General features: G+C 36.8%; 1 pseudogene; it reads left to right on the top strand.

Moving 5' to 3' along the window:
- Positions 1-1,512: 1,512 nt before the first annotated feature.
- On the top strand, positions 1,513-2,078 carry LOC112821770 (NADH dehydrogenase [ubiquinone] 1 alpha subcomplex subunit 12 pseudogene; annotated as a pseudogene).
- Positions 2,079-6,351: the final 4,273 nt, after the last annotated feature.

Raw genomic sequence — 6,351 nt, 5'->3', positions numbered from 1 at the left:
TACCACACATGCAAAATGACAAGAAAAATAGACATTGGAACTGATTGATGAATAATAGTACAAAGTGAGAATCAACATAGAGGAAAGTAAAGAATATGCCTGAAAATCTCTAATTTCCTAGCAAGAGAGCTTTCTAGTCCTTGATTTTAGGAGACAGCATTTCCTCTACTGGTTGATGGTCTAGCTATGAAATGGCCAACTGCTGAGATACTCTATTAAACTGCTATACCTGAATTTGAAATCATTTGGTCTGGTCATGCCCCATTTAGTTATTATTTGAATGGACAATGGTGAACCCATCCTCTGTAACAAATAGAAATGACTGAGCTCCTACTAACAGGGATCCATGTTCTATGAAGTTCATGTTTACTCATAATTTTTATTGTAAGGGCAAAAGGGAGAAAAGGATCCTTTAAGGAATTATTGTTGGATGTTTAGAAAAACAGAAAAACAAGTACAATGCTACTATCTTCCATTATACAGTCTTTTTTTTTGTCTTTTTAAACAGAAACAAGGAATTTTAAGTGCTTTGTTCATGGCCTCATCAATCTTCACAATGTCCCTATAAGTCAAGTAGGTGGTAAGAATTACTATTAAGAGGAGAAGTTTAATTCATTTATTTGTTGCAAGAAAAAGACACATGGAGACAGACTTAGAGTAAGAACACTTTAGTTTGAAATATTACACATAATAACAGAGAATAAAGAATTATCCGAGGGAGGAAAAAATTAAATCTAACTACTCTATTGGAATATGGAAATGTTTTCTCATAATGAGTGAAAATAGAAAATAAATCATAATGAAGATAAAAAATAGAAAAATTCATGACACTTCAGCTAAATTCAATAAACATTTATTGAGTGCCTAATGAATTTAAACTTTAATCATTTTCTGTTTCTAGTTATATTGAAAAATGCTGTTTCTTAAGGGCCAAGTATTAAAAATATTTTTCTAAATGCTAGAGAAGTTTCCCTGAAAATATAAGCAGTATATGAAAATGAGCTTTAATAATGATTCTAGTTGTGAGTGGTTGTAAGGAAGGAGAAGCAATAAAAATTCTTAGTAAGACTTCTGCTAAAGGGTTGTATAAATTATAAAAGAGAAAACAGATACGGGGATAGCCTCTATTGAAGTAGAGATTATGGAAAAGTGTTAAGTAAAGGATCATGATTATCTATTCATCTTCCATATGCATAAAATAAAAGGAAAAAAATTAAGCCATTAACATGACGTTTTAGTAGATACTTAGAAAAATTTCCCAGCAATGGTCATTGCCTAATGCAATGCTAGATTTGTCTTTTATTAAGGTAGGTTGTGGAGCATTTTTAGGCAAGAAAGGAGTAGAGATACAGAGGTATATGACTCCTAAAGTCCTTAACCGTGTGGTGTGTGTGTGTGTGTGTGTGTGTGTGTGTGTGTGTATGTGTGTGTATTAAGGCTATTTTTTCAAGAGATTGATAAATTCATTGTTAAATTCCATTAAAGGAGGGGTGCGTTTTGAGCGTCGTACCCGGGAGGCTGGGTCTACAGGACAAGATGGAGCTCTTGCAGGTCCTGAAACGTGGGCTGCAGCAGGTCAGCGGCCACGGCGGCCTGCGTGGCTATCTACGGGTTTTCTTCAGGGCAAATGATTTGAGGGTGGTACCTTAGTGGGGGAAGACAAATATGGAAACAAATACTATGAAGACAACAAGCAGTTTTTTGGCCGTCAGCGATGGGTTATATATACTACTGAAATGAATGGCAAAAACACATTTTGGGATGTGAATGGAAGCATGGTGCCCCCTGAATGGCATCGTTGGCTTCACTGTATGACCGATGATCCTCCAACAACAAAACCACCTATTGCTCGTAAATTCATCTGGACAAACCATAAGTTCAATGTGAGTGGCACTCCAGAACAATATGTACCTTATTCTACCACTAGAAAGAAGATTCAAGAGTGGGTCCCACCTTCAACACCTTACAAGTAAAGACACCGGAAAACAGTTTGAACATGTGGAATATGGGGCTCTTCATGCAATTGCACTTTTACTGCTTACTATTCACACGATTAAAATTGTTTGATTAAGCAAAAAAAAAAAAATTCCATTAAAGGAGAGATTGCTCTTCTTTTCAGATTATTTCTTGAATGTGTGTGAGTCTACAAGTCTTAAAAAGAACCTAAGGAATTGCTTTCGTGCTGAACTTTGCTGTTCCTAGCAATCAAAAGTGTGTCCAAAACAATTAATTGAAGATGGAAAAATCAATTCCTTAATTTATATTGTGTATGTATTGTGAGAAATCTCCAAATTTTAGAGTAGGTCAAGATGCCTTCCCTTTTATGTCTGTTAGATGCCCAAAGCTATGATTGCTGGTTCCTGACTGTCAGGGAGAAAGGGTTTCCAGCTGGTAGTGGTTTGATCTTCCAGAAGTGTATATATCCCTTCCAGAAGCATATAGATTTTAAAAGAGAAGTTGATGGATAAGGCAATGCTTAACCTAAAAGAAAAAAGCTCTAAAATGTTAGTCAGAGGGAAGGCGGCAGCCGTTATATTGACAGAAGTCCAGTTAATCACACTATAAAAGTGACTATCTGTGCTGAAGGTTGGTGTAGGAACACAATATAATAAAAGAGTAAATTGATAAAGTCACCAGGAAGAAATCATTGGAAAGAGTGAAAGAAATCACAAAAGGAGAAGAAAGCTAAGGAAAGAGAGGAAAGCTGGTGATGGGGTGGGAGATAGACATGGAGGGAGAATTAAAAGGAGATAGATCCCGAAGGACTACATCCTGTTCTGAAGTAGCCAAAGGCGGTATGTCTGTATGCTACTAAACATAACCATATGTTACTAAACCGATCAATTTAATGTAAAAATTAAAATTGTCCTTATGTAGACTTAACCTTAGCAGCTTTATTAAAAAATAATTTCATCTCTTTTTCTCCCTTTATCTCCTTTTCTCTCTTCCCACCTGCCCTTGCATTTCTTCCCATTAGATCTATCCGTCATCTCTCTCTCTATTATCTCTGTGTGTGTATTTCGATTCTTCTATCAACTTCTTCCAGATGTCACAGGTTAAAATGGAGTATAGTTTTCCTAACAACAGCTGCTTCTTCTTCTTCTTCTTCTTCTTCTTCTTCTTCTTTTTAAAGATTCTATTTATTTATTTGACAGAGAGAGAGACAGGGACAGAAGGAACACAAGCAGGGGGAGTGGGAAAGGGAGAAGCAGAACTCCCCGCTGAGCAGGGAGCCTGATGCGGGACTCGATCCCGGGACTCCAGGATCATGGCCTGAGCCGAAGGCAGTCGCTTAACCGACTGAGCCACTCAGGCGCCCTGGACCCTGAACTTTTAAAATGTGATTAATTTCAACCACTTTAAAGTTTCAGATAAAAAACAATCTAATTTTTAGGTTCACATATAAGTTATCAAGAAGTTGTTGTTGGGGCGCCTGGGTGGCTCAGTCCTTTAGCATCTGCCTTTGGCTCAGGTCTGATCCTGGGGTCCGGGGATCAAGCCCGGAGGATCGGACCCTCCCCCCTCTCATGCTCTCTCTCTATCTCATTCTCTTTCTCAAATAAATAAATAAAATCTTAAAAAAAAATTTTAAAAAAATCTTTAAAAAAAAATAAATAAAAGTTCAGGGTCCAGCCAGCTGATGAAGATATAGCCAACGAATTTCTCCATAAGTCTGTTAATAAATAAAAAGGGCATCTTTGATAAACTGTATAATCTCTTGCATTAGATTGCATGATTATATTTTTCCTCTCTTTAATTCTTTCAAGGTGATGATTAGCTAAAGAAAGACTACTGAGGACTGAATTTTTATGCAAAGTGATTCTATTGGTTTCATAACTATTCTAGATGAATATGAAAAACTTTTCAAGCATATATGGAGTTTGGTGTAATATGATATGTATGAATGTTATATTTTAGCTCTAGTGTAATATTATAAAATTATTACTTTGGAAGAAAAATTTCATATCCTTATGGGTCTCAGGATAGTCTTTTCCACTATAGAAAAAAAACTTAAGACATTAGCTCAGCCTCTTGGTTTATAAACTGTGCAGCTTTGAGTATATTGTTAGAGTTTTAAAAACAAGAAAATGCACATCATAAAGTCTTATGAGTTGTGGTTGAATGAAGAAATTAGTTAATTTTGGGAAGTATACTGGCTCTATCCTGTAAACTAATTATCCAAATCTTATGAAGATTAGATGTATTTCTATCCCAGACTTCTTTCTTGCTAGTTGGCTCAGGATAGTTCCATACTAGTAGAGGCACACAGAAAATTAAAGTGATTACCTGAACACTTCAAGTGAGAAAGTGATTCTCCTTAAATATTAAGTTTAATGAGGCTTTAAAAAGTTGTTTTAGATGACCTGAGTCAGTCTTCCCAACCCACTCTCAATGTCCAATTGAATTCAACATTAAATACAAACAGTTTTTGGGAAAAAAAAAAAAGAGGCCTCTTTATGGCGGATATAGACAAGGATTTAGAAGTAGACCTTCTAGTTAGGGGGCCAGGTCCCTATAGCCCTTAATTGCCCACACAAGGCTGTGAGGCAGGTTAGTCAAGAATTCCAAGACTTCTCCCACATGAATGGGGTTGCTAGAACTACAGGGATCTCCGTAGGACCATGTGACCGTTCCCTGGAACCAGGGTTCATCCCTGGGCTTTGCCCATTCTCTCCCTTCTTTTCATTTATTAAAATCCTAGTGTTCTCACTATTGTATTTCCCCAAAGCTTTTACATAAGACATGGGGCTTATTTCCCATTGGCTTTTTTTTAATGTAAAATGATATTAAATTGGAGGTTTTAACTGAGACAGTACTATATCTGGAAGTTACTAAAGTGAGTCATGAAACAGATGATGCTGTAGGAAGTTTAAAGTGGAATGAAAAAATCTATGAGGATTTCTCTTTCCATGGGGCATGTCCCCTTTCACCTTATGCTAAGAAGGGAGGTATTCAAGGAGATTACTCAGAAACCTTGATTGGGTATCTACTGGTTAGCGAACCAAAGGGGACATTGGGCTTACACTATAGTTCTGGAGGTTGTGGGGGCCGAGACTGAGGAAGTGTTGCTCCAGACCAGGGTGGACAATAGGATCGAGGGAGCTGGAATGGGGTGGGGGGGTGGTCTTCCTAATGTTGCCTAGTGTGGCAGCCTGGAAAGTACTTAAGAAAAGTTAGAAGTGACTGCCAGAGTAGTAGAGACTAGGAGGGGCATAATAAACCCTAAAAGAGAATGGATTTGCTAGATCAAGGAACTGCATCTGAGAGTCCACTCTCCAGCTGGACATCTCTGAAGAATCCACAAATTTGCCTCATCAGAGAAAGGCAAACGTCTGTAAAACAGCTGTAAACATCTGTTATGCCAAGAGAGTGTGAAGGTAGCTTAGGACTGTGCACTCCACAAATGCCAGGAAAAACAATCTAGTGATTTGAATTTAGAGCCAAAGGCAGAGGATACAGTAGCCCCATTAAAAGTAAAGGGTGATGGGAAATGAAGGATAACAGTGTATTCTGACTATATATCATGAACCATGTGTATAAGTCCTAAGACTTGCTTAAGCAATCAGGGGTTAATTAATACGGGCTCAGTTGGTTTAAACTTAGTAAGGAAGCAATGTTTAATAAAATTAGGAATCAAAGGTTTTAATTTTCAGCCAGTACACATTTTTATTTACTTCATATAATAAAGCAACATAATCTAAACAAAACTACTTACGGTTTGCTTCCCCTCCATCAGGGTGGGATAATCACAAGTCACTGGGATATTGTTACATAGTACTTTCTTATTTAATTGTGCATTATTCTTTCCATTTTATTTTATTAGAGTGTAGGTTAGCATCTCATTTGTAAATGTAAGACTTTTTTTTTTTTTAACCTACACAAAGCCTTACAGTGATAGCAGGTAAGGAAGCCAGTAGACCTAGAAGCCACTGCCAAGTCCCCCTCCATGTGATTGTTGTATTCCAGATAGATTGCTTGATTATCAGGCCATGCTCTCTGAGATTGGCATCCTGCCAAGAACAAGATGATAGCGGCTGTCCTTGTGCCTGGTGTAGATTTTATTTTTGCTTTAGTTTATACAGATCATTTTAGAAAACAAAAGAAAACAATGCAAGATATGTGTAATCTTAATATATATATATATATATATATATATATATATATATATATATATATATTCTATTTAGAGTAATGATCTGAGGACCTGACAATGAGCTATCTACAGAGGATTATTTCTAACTGCTCCACTCTGCCAAATTTTCAGTAGTGTGGTTTTGGTTATAATACTGAGATGCACCTACTATGGCTGCTACCGTTACCATTCTTTTTTGATTGTTTTCATTTTTCTTA

The sequence above is a fragment of the Callorhinus ursinus genome, unplaced genomic scaffold (assembly GCF_003265705.2).
Source record: "Callorhinus ursinus isolate GAN/ISIS: 27379988/994484 unplaced genomic scaffold, GSC_fseal_2.0 scaffold8, whole genome shotgun sequence".
NCBI classification, from domain to species: Eukaryota; Metazoa; Chordata; class Mammalia; order Carnivora; family Otariidae; genus Callorhinus; species Callorhinus ursinus.
The sequence above is the reverse complement of the archived record's forward strand: the minus strand, read 5'-3'. Positions and strand labels throughout refer to the sequence as shown.